Source organism: Elephas maximus, chromosome 17 (genome assembly GCF_024166365.1).
Source record: "Elephas maximus indicus isolate mEleMax1 chromosome 17, mEleMax1 primary haplotype, whole genome shotgun sequence".
Lineage (NCBI taxonomy): Eukaryota > Metazoa > Chordata > Mammalia > Proboscidea > Elephantidae > Elephas > Elephas maximus.
The window spans coordinates 53,196,541-53,213,068 of NC_064835.1; positions in this window are offsets into that span (position 1 = coordinate 53,196,541).

Consider the following 16,528-nt stretch of genomic DNA (forward strand, 5'->3'; position numbering starts at 1 on the left):
CAAATGGCTCTTTTTCCATTATAATCCTTAGGGCTGACTATACAAAAAAATACTTCTGCCTTCCACAATCCACCTCCTAGAAATAGTGCTGGGCCCCTTCTTCCACCTGCCTACATACTCTTTCATTAGGATTGTTCCCCTTTATAGACAGTCTGGATTGCACTAGCCCTCTGTTGCTCAACCTCATCACCGTTCCCTCTCTTCTTGACTGCGTCACCACCTACCGCCCCACTGTTCCCAAGGCCAGGACTTCACAGGGAGTTACAATGAGCGGAGGAGAGAGCACATCCTGCCAGTCAAGCTCACTGAGATAGAATTATAAGATTAGTGGCTGAGAGCCTGCAGTGGATGTTATATATTAGGACTGAAGCAAAGAATTTGATGAAGTGTCTCATGAAGTTTCACATGTAAAATCGGTTCAAATTGCTTGGAAAAAGAACACTGTCAAACTGAGAATTGGCAAGGGCCTGAGAGGCAGAAATAAAGAGCTGCGATCTGAAATGTGTGGGTTCACGAATATTGAGGTTTTCTAAGTTGGTGGAGGATGAGACTTAGTTTTTTTTTTTTTTTTTTAGCAGTGAGTTAGAGAGGAGAAAGGAAATGATATTTATTGCATACCAAGATTTCAGGAAATATAAAGTGTCTTCACCGATCTGTCTCCACCTCTGGCCATTTCTCTTTAATAAAAAAACAATCATTATTTTCATGTAGGCCAATGAAGCTCACTAGAAATGTAAAGAAAAATTTAACTAAATTCAGAATGTGAATAAGGCTCTTCTTTTGATTCATCACACCCCTACTTTAGGTAGTTCCTCTTGCCGGATGTTCTAGATTCCAGTCATTATATATTAGTATTGCAGGCCTCCAAAACTTCTGTTCCCTCTCCAAATTGCCCCATTGTACCATCCCATATTCCTTATCTCCTTTGTAGGCTGTATAGGATTTATCATCCAACCCAGATCTTTCTCAGCCTCTCCCCCTCACCAGCTGCCCATTGTGGTGAGTTACGGCCTGGTTTAAACTCAGGTCTATTTCCCAAATCTATCACTCCTCTCCATCTTCACTGCCTCTGCTGAAGGGAAAGAACATGCTACTCTTTTCTGGGGTGAAGACAACAGGTTCATCTAGGGCAGTAGTTCTCAATGACTACCTAACACCTGAATTATACAGATGACTTGTAGAAACACAGGCGCTGGGCCCATTTTACAGTTTCTGATTCTAGGGTTCTAGGGGGAAGACCGACAACTTGTATTTCAATTAAGTTTCAGGTGATGCTGTTACTGTTGAGCTGGGACCATGGTTGAGGAATAGCTACACTAGGCCTCTATTCTCTGCCCTCTCCCACACTCCTGCTACTTCGCAGTCAGAGGGAACTTCTGAATCCTGATAATATCAGCCACTTGCTTGCAATCTTCAGGCAGGATTAAGAACAAGCTTCTTCCCATGTTAGATCTCCAATATTAAATCTCAGCATCTAGTTCCAGCCTCTCTTCTTGCTAATGCCCTTGGACTCTGCCTGCCATACACTATAAACTAGTTACTTCAAACTACTTTCAGATCCTTAGAGAGTCCTTGCCTTTTCTTCCTTTTGTCTTTGCACATGCTGATTCTTCCTGTCTGCCTGACAAACTCCCTCTGAAGCCTCTGGTTTGGAGACAATGTCACCTTTCCTGTAAAACATCCTCACTTTCCTTGAAAGCATTAGGTGTTTCATTCTCTGTAGGCCTTGCATTTACATATGTTAGTGGGCTTACTACATTCTGTTGCAATTGCTTTCTTGCTTGTCATTCTTTAAGAAGGGAATATACTTTCTTTAAGTGCACTGACATGGATGGCTAAATCGTCAGTATACATTCCTACAGCATCTCGCATAAAACCTGGAACATTTTGTATCCTCAATAAATCATTTTTTTAATACATGATTCTTCTATTGTGGCACTTCACCCAGGTGTGCTCTGTAAGTCATTCCTTTCTTCCTAAGACTTCCTCTACAAAATTTGAACTAATGCTTGGTGATAGGAACAATTCCGGAGATTGCATGATGGAATTTTGCAAGATTAATGACTTATTCTTTGGAAATATCCTTTTTTCAACACCATACACAGGGGCTATAGATGTGGACCTCACCAGCTGAAATACAAAGGAAATAAATCAACTACATCTGTGGAAAGAGACAATGCAGAAGCTCAACATCATCAGTTAGAACAAGGCCAGGGGCCTACTGCGAAACAGGTCATTAATTGCTCATATGCTATTCAAGATGAAGCTGAAGAAAATTAAAGCAAATCCCAGAAAGCCAAAATATGGCGTTGAGTATATTCCATTTGAATTTGGAGACCATCTCAAGAGTAGATTTGACACATTGAACACTAAAGACCAAAGACCAGACGAGTTGTGGGGTGACATGAAGGACATCATAAATGAAGAAAGCAAAAGGTCATTACAAAGACAGAAAAGAAAGAAAAGACCAAAATCGGCATCATAAGAGACTCTGAAACTTGTTACTGAACATAGAGTACCTAAAGCAAATGGGAGAAATGACGAAGTAAAAGAACTGAACAGAAGATTTCAAAGGGCACCCCAAGAAATCAAGTTTAAGTATTATAATGAAATATGCAAAGATCTAAAGTTAGAAATACAAAAGGGAAGAATATGCTGGGCATTTCTCAAGCTGAGAAAACTGAAGAAATAACTCAAGACTTGAGGTGCAATATTGAAGGATTCTATGGGCAAAATACTGAATGGCACAGGAAGCATTAAAGGAAGATGGAAGGAATATACAAAGTCACTGTACCAAAAAGTACTGGTACTGGTGAACCATTTCAAGGGGTAACATGTGATCAAGAACTAACGGTATTGAAGGAAGAAGTCCAAGCTGCACTGAAGACATTGGCTAAAAACTAGGCTCCAGGAATTGACATAATATTGATTGTGATGTTTCAACAAAGGAATGCAATGCTGGAAGCATTAGCTCATCTATGCTCAGAAATTTGGAGGACAGCTAGCTGGCCAACTGGCTGGAACAGATCCATGTATGTACCCATTCCAAAGAAAAGTGATCCAAAAGACTTCAGAAAGTATTGAACAATGTCACTAATATCACTCACGAGTAAAATTTTGCTTAAGATAATCCCAAAACAGTTGCAGCAGTCTTTCGACAACGAACTGCCAGAAATTCAAGCTGGATTTAAAAAAGGACATGGAATGAGGGATATATCATTGTTGAAGTCCGATGGATCCTGGCTGAAATCAGAGAATACCAGAAAGATTTTTACCTGTGTTTTATTTACTATGCAAAGACATTCGATTGTATGGTTCATAAATTCTGGATAACATTGCAGAGAATGGGAATTCCAGGACACTTAATTGTGCTCTTGCAAACCAGTACATAGACCAAAAGGCAGTCGTTTGAACAAAACAAGGGATTACTGTGTGGTTTAATATCAGGAAATATGTGTGTTGGGTTGTGTCCTTTCACCATACTTAATCTGTATGCGGAACAATCTAAGAAGCTGTATTATATCAAGAAAAATGTGGTATTAGGCTTGGAGAAAGAGTCATTAACAACCTGTGATATGCAAATGACACAACCTTGCTTGCAGAAAGTGAAAAAAAAAGTGAAGAGGACTTAAAATACTCACTGAGGAAGATCAAAGACTATATCCTTCAGTACAGATTGCATCTCAACAGAAAGAAAACAAAAACCCTCACAACTGGACCAATGAGCAACACCGTGATAAATGGAGAAAAGCTTTAAGGTGTCAAGAATTTCTATTTACTTGGATCCACAATCAACACCCATGGAAGCAGCAGTCAAGAAATCAAATGACTTATTGCATTGGGCAAATCTGCTGCAAAAGACCACTTTAAAGTGTTGAAAAGCCAAGATGTCACTTTGAGGACTAACACCGGCCTGGCCCAAGCCATGATATTTTCAATCACCTTATATACTTGCAAAAGCTGGACAATAAATAAAAAAAGAAGAATTGACACCTTTGAATCATGGTGTTGGTGAAAAATGTTGAATATACCATGAACTGTAAGAACAAAGAAATCCTTAGGAGTGAGGATGGTGAGATAATTTTTTCAACAACATAAACAGCTGACAATGTATTATGTTTGTCAAATAAAGTACTTTGGACATATTATCAGGAGAGACCTGTCCCTGGAGAAGGACATCATGCTTGCTAAGGTACAGGTTCAGCAAAAAAGAGGAAGACCCTCAATGAGATGGATTGACACAGTAGCTGCAACAGTGGGCTCAAACAAAACCACAATTGTGAAGATAGTGCAGGACTGAGCAGTGTTTCGTTCTGTTGTTCATAGGTTCACTATGAGTAGGAACTGACAGGAAGGCACCTAACACGACAACAACAATCAGGGAGAGAGATTTTTTTCATATCCTTCTAAGTCTCTCTTAAAGCAGCCTAGTATCAAGCTTAGAATATTGATATAGTAATGCTATATAATAATAATTTCACAGCTAATATTTTTCTCATCGATCATTTTTTATATGTTCGAATATGTTTCTCCAAATTAATATTTCCTCAATCTTCAGAACAATTTTATCACATGGGTACTATGTGATAGTATGAAATACTATCTTTGTAGAAATGTCTTTACAACCTACTCTTACAGATTAATGTTATTTCAATATATGTAAGGTTCAATGAACAATCATGCTCCATTGAACTTACAGGAAATTTGTTTCAAGAAATAATTTGTCCAACATTTTGCATGAAAGAGATAAATTACTCAGATTGCACATTATGGAGATTCCCAGTCTCAAGGAATGTGAATGGTGGTACAGTGTGACAGCTGTAAAAAGCTATGTCTTAGATTTCTGAATCTTGAGTAGAATTTCTCACTGGGAACATCTCAATCCCTCAAATCTCTTTCTCCAAATGTCTTGGGTTGATTAATATACCCTGAAAATTTAAAGATCTTAAACTCTTGACCATAATTTTTTTGAGTCAATAGTAATTTAGAGAAAAATAATTTGAAAGAAGTACAACCATGGCAACATTCTTTACAGTCTTGAGGAACAAAAGAGAAGATGGAATCTATATTGCAATGATTTTGTGACTAATTAAAAATGGAACAATTCTTATCTCAATGGTAGTTCAAATGTTCCTTGGACAAAGGAAGGGAAGCAGTGTTGCCCAACATCAAAATGTTCTTCTTTCCAGCCTGTAAACCTGTTGAACACATCAGAAGTCTTACTGACAATACTAAACTTTATCCCATGTGAAAGCATATGAAGTTGATTGTAAAACCAACAAATTAACAGACCAATTAATGTTACAATAACTTTCATTATATGCAACAAAAAGCGTGCTTTATAATAATAGATATTTAGGGAAAATTGGTCCATAAGGATGTTGAGAAACGTCTGTATAAAGTAGCAGAAAGAGAACATAAATTTTTGCCTTGGCCTAGATCCATTCTGCTCCTGTATAATGAGCAACCAGACACCTGCAGGCTAGCCTTCAACTCCTAGAACCAGTGGTAATAATTAGCCTACATGGTGACAGTATTGGACTAGAAAATACTCCTGGGCAGCTGCAGTGAGCAGTTAGGAAATGTCTGCTGGAAGTCTTTCCTAAATATTCCATGGTGTAACCAGATCTTTCTCCATGGTCTTTTCATGCCTGTGACTTTTAAAAACCCAGAGATTCTAAAATTCTCACAATTCTGTCTCCTTTTATTACATATCCTCCCTATCCTGCAGCCAAACATCCAAGTGATGTTTTCTTGCCTTATTTTGTCAAGTTGCTAAGAATTGGGTTCTATATTTATTATGTTGTGCTTTGTTTTCTAAGGATTGTCTTGGATTGAACTCTGATTCTCTCATCAATATCTGGCATTAGAGTAGCTATATTTTCCCCTCGTGCCTATATTGAACACCTGTTGGAGTTGGGTCTTTCATTGGATTCAAATTGCCTGTTGAACATGGTATTTCTTAAATATTTAAGAGCTACTCTACTCAGTCTCTGCTTCCCAAGTTTACCGTAGGTCCCCCTCCTGCTAAATTTGACTCCTTACCATTTTCATGATCTTCTTTTGAGTCCCATGAAGTGTAAATACATTGTCAGGAGTTGACACTAGAAGATAGTGTTAGATAAAGAAGACTAAAAACTACTTCACATTCATGAGCTATTCTCTACACTACTGCCCTGATACAAGATATCTTAGAGGGAGAAAAAGAAAAAAAGGTTAAATAACAAGTTACCATGGAGCCAAAGGAAACACATGATTATATATAAGGCTTTCCAGAAACAACAATATTTGAAAATTAATAGCAGGTCTTAAATTCAGGTATACCAAAGTGGTTCTGGCATGACTAAAATGTGTGGAAGGATGGTATGCATAATGTAGAAAGTAAGTGGAGTCAACCTAGGTGTTCATTATCTGGGGAACAGAAAATAATATTCAGGAATATGTGGAATGGAAACTTGTGCAACAGTACCAATAAATAAGCCTGATGGACATATGGTAGCATGGATATATCTTTTAAAAAGCAGTTGAATAAGAAGCTGAACAAGATTTATAATACAATACTCTTCATGTCAAATAAATAGAAAAACAACAATTAATTAATACTACGTCTTTTACAAAAACCCAAGGGCAAGTGTCAAATGAAATGGGTTGGTGCTTATGAAGGAAGCATCAAGAATGGACGCAGGGATCTGATAGGAAGACAACAAGCAAATGCTACATATATAGAGAGAGAAAGTGTGAGGAGAGGAGTGGGGAAAGGGCAATATGCTCCAGGAACTGAGACATAATTAAATCACTTCTATGTATCTAAGTATCTGGCTTCCAAAAGGGAAAAGCATTCTCTTAGCATTCAATGCCAAGTAATTTTTTTTTTTTCTTCTGAGAAGTACATTACTCCTTTCGATGGCTCATTAATCTTCAATTTTGGGATGACTGGACTTTGTGGAGACCCTGCTTCAAAATGGGGTTTCCAGGATGGCAAAACAACAACAACAAGAAATAACAATATAAAAATAGCACTAATTCTCCCTGCAAGGTCTCATCAAGCCAACTGGGGTCACATACAGTTTTTTACCCTATGTTATTGTGATGGTTAAGTTTGTATGTCAGTTTAGCTGGGCCATGATTCTCAGTGGTTTGACAGTTATGTAATGATGCAGTTTGGCAGTTATGCAATGAAGTAACTTGAAAGTTATGTAATACTGTAGCCATCTGCCATGATATGATCTGATGTAATCAGCCAATCAGTTGTAAGGGGAGTTTCCTCAGGGGTGTGGTCTGCCTCCAATGTTTACATGGATGTTCCGACAAAGCTTGTTTGCTTGCTCTAGATCCTGCATGTATCTCAACATCATGGACCTCTGGTTATCGGCATTTGAGCCAGTGGTCTGCAATCTGACCTGCTGATCTTGGTCTCGTCAGTCTCTGTAGCTATGTGAGTCAGGAGAAGCCTCTGACCTGATGCCTGACCCACAGACTTGTGACTTGCCAGCTTCTGCAACTACATGAGAAATCTCCTTGAGATAAATCTCTTTTATTCTGTTCCTATATATAAAAAAAAAAAAATTTTATTTTTATATATACACTTCACTAGTTTTACTTATCTCAAGGACCCAGCCTAAGACAGTTACCATCTCATTTTCTTTCACTAACTCAGTGTAGGGGAGGAAGTCACTGTTGATACAACAAAAACAAATGGAAACTTTTTAATAAAGTGAGACATTGAACTAATCTTAGAAGAATTGGACAATATTATATGAAAGACAACAGTTTTATTCATTTATTTTTTCTTAAACAATGAGTACTTAAGATTCATGGATATTTTCATTTATTTTTTCCTAAACAATGGGTGTATCCATGGATGTTTTCCATTGAGGAAGCCTTGTTCCTCCAGAGTTGAGCCAGAATTGCAGAGGGGTTTAGCTTCAAGAGCAGAGAAGAATAAAGAAGGTCAGAAGACAGAGGAATTTTATACCGTCATCTGAAGTAGACTGTGCATTGACTGTAAAGAAATTCAAGAAAATAAGACATATTTTAAACTTATTTGTGACCTCAAATTTGTGGCCTAACACTGTTTTCTTTTTTATAATGGTTTATTTTAGCTTTTAAAGAGCCCTGGTTTTGCAGCATGTAAGTGTTTAGCTGCTAACTGAAAGGTCAGTGGTTTGAACCTACCAGCTGCACCACAAGAGAAAGATGTGACGGTCTGCTTCAATAAAGATTTCAGCCTTGGAAACCCAGTGGGGCAGTTCTACTCTGTCCTATAAGGTTGCTATGAGTTGGAAGCAACTCGACCACAATGAGTTTTATTACAGCATTCCTTTCTAGGTGGGAAAAAAAAAATTATCAAGAAATTAAAAACCAGAAGTTTGTGCTAACCTGGAGGTGCCTATCTCCAGAATCATGACTAGGGGATAAGTAGGTGGAGAGGGGGATGTTCTTGAAAATATAGTGAGTAGTTACAAAGCTGTGACGGGAAGTGTTGAGTGAAAATTATCTACCTTCAAGTCTAGAGCTCTTTCTAATATATTTCAGCTGAGTTGCAAAAGTGATAATATATTCCAAAGCATTTTGTAAACTGTAAAATACTCACCAAATGGACAGAATTATTTTGCTGATACACCGGCTATCCAACAATAATTTCTCAACTCTAACTACTGCTTTATACATTTGGTTTGATCAGTTGGTAGGAGATGTATCAAAATTCAATTTACAGTTGCATGTTTTATAAGAAAACACAAACACTGACAAACTGGACAAATGTTTTACAAAACATGGAACTTGAATTAGTTATATTTAATGAAATTATACAGTATTTATATGACAGATATTTCCCAACAGAAAACATTTAGGGAAGCAGAATTATAGATCAACTATCCCTTATCCAATTGTTGAAGGCAAGTTCTAGCCTTCGGAGCCTGGAGTTAGGCCTAGCTTAACTTTGAAAATGATCAATAGACTTCTTATAACCTGCCACCATTCCCCTTAAGCCTAGGCTTCAGAGACAGCATAGCTGAATTTATGTTCAATTACAGTAAACTCTATTAGCTAAAGCATTTGACGTATTTACATACCATTCCCTCCATATAATATTTGAACTCAACAGTTCAACTTAAGTGATTTCGTTTTGAAATGTCTTTTATTGTAAGCAAGCTCAAAATTTTCAAAGAAGATATAAATTAAGCTTCAGTGAACAAAATAAGTAAATGAATAAATACGATTTGATGAGAGAGTTTGGAGAAGAGAAAAGAAACCTATTCTGTCCTTTTTATAAGCACATTAGTCAGAAAAGGTCCTGGCCTTAGAAGATGCTCAAAGAGTAGCTGCAAAATAAAGACAAAGGGAGGAAGGGAGGAAGGAAGATAGGGAGAAAAGAAGTAGGATAGAAGGAAAGTGGGATGAAAGGAGGGAAATGAATAAAAACAGATGCAACTTTAAAACACAAGAATAGTATTTATACTACTGCACTTTGAGTTGGGATAGCTATTCTAAGTGCTTCATACATTTTATATTACTCTGTCCTTGCAGTGACATCTGAATAGATATTATTTTTATTCTCTTCATACAAACTCTCCCACCATCATACAGCTAGCATGGGGAGAGTCAGGAGTGACCCCCAGTGCTATTTGACTGCTAAGCCCAGTTAAGAAATACAATTAATTTCCAAGAATGGGGATAATTACAGGTCAGGGGAATTTGGAATGGCTTCTGGAGAAAATGAACTTTGAAGAAGCAGGTGGGAGATTTTCAGGCAGAAGACGAGCATGGCTAATGGAGCAAGGGTGCTGTCCTCTACGGAGGAAGTGAAATGTGTGGCAATACAAGGATAATTGGTAGCATGTATGCTACCAGATTTATTAATAGTGCAAAACCTAATCCTTTCAGAAAGGTTGCTGTATAGGTGAATTTACTGAAATATGATTTAATTAATATTTTCTCTAAATTTACTCATTCTTTTATTTGAATAGATTTATTTGTAAAGAAAACACTGTAGCACATCATTTTAATAGTAGAAAATAGTAAAATGAACTGAAAACAAAGCAATTTATCAAATTCTAGTGAGAAAAAAAAAAAAAGTGAGATACTGATGCCTCAAATTCTGAGTCTGGCATCTGCTTTTCCTCTCATTTTAAAGGAAAAGATGATGATATTAAGAATTGCTAAAAAATAGTGATATTAATAGTAGCTAACAGAAGTTACTAATATTTGGGAGGAGCCCTGGTGGTGTAGCTTGGCTGCTAACTAAAGGTCGGCAGTTCAAATCCACCAGCTGCTCCTTGGACACCCTACAAGGCAGTTCTACTCTGTCCAGGGTTGCTATGAGTCGGAACTGACTCTACGGCACCTAACAACTACAAAAACAATATTTGGGAGTACCTGGGTAATGCAAGGAGCCCTGGTGCACAGTGGTTATTGTTTGGCTGCTAACTAAAAAGTTAGCAGCTCGAATCCACCAGCTACTCCCTGGAAACCATATAGAGCAATTCTACTCTGTCCTATAGGTTTGCTATGAGTCAGAATTGACTTGAAGGCAATGTTTTTTTTTTTTGGGGGGGGCGGGTAATGCAAACAATTAAGCACTCAACAGCTAACCTAAAGTTTGGAGGTTTGAACCCACCCAGAGGCACCTTGGAAGACAGGTGATTTGCTTCCAAAATGTCACAGCCATGAAAACCCTGTGGATCAGTTCTACTCTGCACACAAAGGTTAGCCATGAGTTAGAATCTATTCAACTGCACCTAACAACTACAACAATGTTACAGTTTGAGCATCTTTGAGGCACTGTGTTACACAGTGTTTTTGTTGTTGTTGTTAGTTGCCATCAAGTTGTCTTCAATTCATGCTGAAACTTGCCTGGTCCTGAGTCACCTCCATGATCTTTGATATGTCCCAGCCCATTGTTTCACTGGCCCTCTATTTTTACCAATCATGATGCCCTTTTCTAATAATTGGTCTACATATTTTAAGTGCCTGTGAGGCTGTGTTTGTTCCTAGCAACAACAGTAAGGGGTAGAACCTTTATTATCCCTTCTTTGTACAAGACTATGACGGGGAAATGCCTTTGAGTCAGTTCCGACTCACAGGGACCCTACAGGACAGAGTAGAACTGCCCTATAGGGTTTCTAAGGAGCGGCTGGTAGATTCAAACTGCTGACCTTTTAGTTAGCAGCCTTAGCTCTTAACCACTTCTCCACCTTTAGGGATAAGGAAACAGTAACATAGAGGTTTAGCAAGTGGTAGAGAGATATTGAATCCCTCACTGGGTGGCACAAACTATTAACTACTTCACTACTAGCAAAAATGGTGGTCTGAACCCTCCAAAAGGCGTCTCTGAAGACACACCTGGAAATCCGCTTCAGACAGTTCAGTCTTGAAAACCCTATTGAGCAGTTCTACTTGGCACACATGGTTCTCTATGAGTTGATGTGATAGCAACCAACAAGAAAGAATAGCTTTGAGTTATTTCACATTTCCATTGACCCAAGGTTCATATTGTGCAAGAAGCAGAAGGGAAAGGAAGCATAAAGACACTGATGGATTGAATTGTGTCTCCCAAGAATACATGTTGTAAACCCTCAACTCTGCCTGTGGTTATAATCCCATTTGTGAATGAGTTGTGTTTGTTATGTTAAGGAGGCAGGATTAGGTTATGTCAATGAGGATTAGGTTATGTCTGTTATGTTAATGAGGCAGGGTTATGGTGTATCTTTAATTAATCTCTTTCACGATATAAAAGAGATTAAACAAGCAAGCCTGAGAAGCAGAGATGGGGAAGAGAGATGCCAAGCCACATGAAGATCATCCAGGAGCAGAAGCTCAAAGAGACAAGGACTTTCCTGAAAGCCAGCGGGGAAAGAAAGCTTTCCCCCAGAACCTACACCCTGAATTAAGACTTCTAAAAAAAAAAAAAAGACTTCTAGCCACCTGAAATGTGAGAAAATAAATTTCCGTTTGCTAAAGCCACCCACTAGTGGTATTTCTGTTATAGCAGCACTAGAAACTAAGACAGACACCTATAAACAGTGATAGAAGAGAATCCCAATAAGAATTGTATATATTTTTCTTTTTTCCTATACCAAAAATTAGTGCTGAGGAGACAGCTTGAAAAATTAAACCAGAAGTTAAATCTCAGGCACTCAGAAGGGACTTAGCAGTAGCATGTCCCTTCACCGTCTTTTCGAACTGTGAAAGTATCTTCTACAAAAGTTTGTATTTCATGTGCTGATTTATGCAAAGTGTTTGGGTTTCTCTAGCGGTATCACTAGAACAGATTCATGTAAGATTTATAAATCACAAGAGTCCTGAATTGCAAAGATGCAAGATCTAGATAGATATTATCATGTCTGCACCACAGCTTGCAGTTAGATTTACTAAAGAGAAAAGTGGAAGCATTTAAAAGGCCTCACTGCTTCCCTTTTTTTAATAAAATGAATTTTCCAGCCCCTCCCAGTTCATAATCCCCTGAGTGGTGCTACAGTCTCCAGGGGAGGGAAGAACTTAACATAGTTCATACGAGAGAAGCAAAGCTTTTTGGGGGAGAAAAAGACAGAAACAGGCACATTTCCATTCTCCTAGGAAAAGTTGGCCTTTAATTGATATTTCTTCACTTGTAACACCAGGTCAACCGCAGAGAAGTTCTGGATGCTACAGAAGGTCCCTCACCCTGTGTGATTGGGTGTGTACCAACATTTTCTTTGTCCACAAGTCCTCCATAACATCTGGTGCTCTACCATTGTACATATATTCAATAAAAAAGTGCCATGTCAAAGATAGAGTGCACTACTCCTTATCAACAAACAACATCATAAAACCATGATGAAAACTAGCTATTCTCTGGAGACAGCATAGTCATTGGACAAGCACAGGAAGCAAGGGGAACTGTGAGCATGAGTTTCTGCTAAAGATAAAATGCAGAGAAAGCCACCATATTTAAAATACTACTGCACTTTTGTGTGGAAGATGTGACCGCTGAAAAGAAAGCTATGTTAAAAAACAATATTCTTGCACCTTGTGTCTTTGCTAACTTCAGTTTCTGTAAAGTGTATGAACAGGCAAATAATTAACCAGGTAATTTCACCTGTGTTTGTAGCATGTACAGGTAAAATTCAGGCCAAACGACCCGTTTCCTGAAATAAGCTTTTCTAAAATTTCTTGGACATGTGTGCCTACACCTTAGACACAATTTCTTTTCTATTGGCTAGTAAGGAAAATGATATAACTTCCATATACAAATAGACAGTGCTCATGTATAGTAACAGCTTGCTCCTTCCTAAGATAACTCTTTCCTAACCCTCCAAGCGCAGAGCCAGCTTTGAGTCTACTGGGTCAGCCTTCCTTCCTTTGGGCTCTCATTGTTCACTGCACTTATTTCTATCAGAGCTCTAACTATGCAGCAACATCATACCAGAAACAATAACCACAAGACAACGCAGCCAAATGAATAGGCTGTAGATGAATGGTTACAAAGCTTCAGGGGCAGGAGAGATTCGAGTAAATGTAGCGCTAAGGGAACTTCACTGAGGAGCAAGTGAAACTCAGCATTGAAGAATGGGCCTGGGGTAGGGAGGACACCTGACTGCATAAACAACATAAGCAAATGCATGGTGGTGGAGAAGCAAATGCCGCAGAAACATCTTTCCCCAGGGTCTTTGCTTGATTAATATACTCAAAGAATTTTTGAAAAGTAAAATTCTCTTATATTTTAAGTTTACAAAGAACAAAAAACCTCTCATAATGGGAGAGGAGATTAAAGGAGGGGTAAAGGCAAAACAAAACCCAGGATGAGTCATCTGAGCACCTGTGTTGCTAAGGCAACCGCTGCATACACAGAGGGAGCAAAAGGAATGTTACTTAACCAGTAAGCGATTGAATCGTATCTACCTCTAATAAAAATGTGTTAGCTTGAGTTGTTCTAGCCAATACGTGCTTACAGCCCTGTGAATGGCTTCACAATTGTTTTCCAGATTCCACTTTCTCTAACAAAGCACAATTGATTTTATGCTAAAAAAAAAAAAAAAAAACCAACAATTTGGGTTTCTTAATATACTCATACTGGTCATGAAATCTTACAGCAGCACCTTTCATTTTCTTCACTAGATAAATATATTTATTCAGGAGCATGAATATTCCAGGCAGATCCATTTTTTCAACACCTGTTGGAGCTGAAAGGAGGAATGTGTTTTCAAAAACAGTTTTGTCCACCTGGACATTCACATATCTAACCATGGTGATTAAACCCACATTCCTACTTTCCCCAAAGGTCTGTAAATGTCAGTGAAAGTTCCATAAACTGAAATACATTGCTGTAAGGTTAAGAGAATATCATTGTTAACGATGCCCTTTAGTGCACTTATAATTCCCTTCTAAGAGTTATTGGATGAGGGGCATTCCCAAGCCATATGGACATACACTCTCTAATCATTATGTAAATTGTAATGTGAGCACTGGTATTCTCAAATCCTACTATGGGCTGCATGGGGAACATAGAATGTCCTCAGTGTGCCTCTTTTTTCCTTTCCTTTTTTTAATCATCTTCTGAGAGGGCCAATGTGCCATGCAAAATCAACTCCTGTAAGTCAAAATTTCTTCAGAATGGTTCTATGCTACTTTAAAGGTTATTTTCCATTTAGCCTGGATCATTAGGTCTTTTAAGTTGCCATCATTCAAGACATTTTTACAGTTTGGTGTCGAGTGGCTGCTCCTGGAAAATTCTTGGTCTCAGTGTACACCTGAACAAGCAAATCCCCATTGTCAGAATCTCTGAGCAATAAGGGGAATCAATCTGTGAATGTGGAAAAGGAAGAGGCTTCAAGGAGTTTTATCACAGACCAAGACACTTGGACTCTAATAGAATAAGTTGAAGTATTGGAAAAACCATTCCTGATTCTGTTTCAAGAATCTCATCAATTAAACCCTACTATGTACCACTGGGTTTTTTTATGTACCACTGCATCTTCCATGAACCTTCCCATGGGAACACTAATTCCACAGTACAGGCTTGCTTGTTTGAGCATCTCCTGTTTTGTTTGTTTTTTAGTATCAGCCAGTTGGTCAAGAAATCAAATGACACATTGCATTGAGCAAATCTACTGCAAAAAAACCTTTTTAAAGTGTTAAAATCAAAGATGTCACTTTGAGGACTAAGGTACACCTGACCCAAGCCATGGTGTTTTCAATCGTCTCATATGCATGTGAAAGCTGGACAATGAATAAGGAAGATCAAAGAAGAATTGATTTCTTTGAATTACGGTGTTGGTGAAGAATTTGAATATACCATGGACTGCCAGAAGAACAAATGAATCTGTCTTAGAAGAAGTACAGCCAGAATGCTCATTAGAAGCAAGGATGGCAAGGCCTTGTCTCACATACTTTGGACATGTTATCGGGAGGGATCTGTCCCTGGAGAGGGATATCATGATTCATAAAGTAGAGGGTCAGCAAAAAAGAGGAAGACCCTCAAAGAGATAGACTGACACAGTGGCTGCAACAATGGACTCAAGCATAACAATGATTGTGAGGATGACATAGGACTGGGCAGTGTTTCATACTGTTGTACATGGGGTCCCTGTGAGTTGGAGCTGACTCAACAGCACCTAACAACAACAGTTGGTCACTACATCATAACCTTATTGCCTATTTCCTGCTGTAAAAATTGAAAGTCAATTTCTTTAGTGAGTGACTCTTTTATTTCTTTGGCATGCCCAACACTTAAAGTCTATTCCTAAAGAAATGTTTGAGAATATAACCATTTTGTAGGCTACTTATCAATTAGTAAATTAAATATATATATATATATATATATACACGTGTGTGTGTTAATTCCTTTCTTTATTCTTTTCTCTTCAGGAAGGCTGTCATATTTGAGACCTGACTCAAAGAATAAGCTATCAACATGTTGGTCAATGTTTGTAAATTTTAGATGCCTCATCTGTAAATAGCTGCTACTGACTCCTTTGAGAGAATTACACAAGGTGGGGAAAACATATGTAAAGTACATGTATTACAGTGCTTGGTATGTAATAGGTGCTCAATGAATCAGAACTTCCAGTTAGAAAAACACAAAGCAATGAGGGTATTATTAGCAAAAAGTAAATATATTAATTTTCCATTGGCATTGAATTTGTACCACATGCCTTGCAGCTGCCTTTAAGAACTGGGCTATAAGGCATGAGAAAGTCACATTTATAATAATGAGAGTGGAGAGAGTACACTTAGTAGATCCCATCCCCTTGATTGAGGTAAGCTAATTTTAAAAATAAAAATATTACAAAAAGTATTGTCTTAGGATTCTCTAGAAAAACAGAACTATTTGGCTCACACAACTGTGGGCAATTGCAAGTTCATATTTTGTGGGTCAGGCAATAGGCTCTAAATTCTGACAGTCTTGTAGTCCAAATCCGGTAGGTCAGCCAGGAAAGTGGAGGGAAGGAATTCTGTTACAATGTCTATTAGTACGCTAGAGACAAAAATGTTCTTTTGGGCAACCTCCAGTTTTACTCTTAAAGACTTCAACTAATTGGATGAGGCC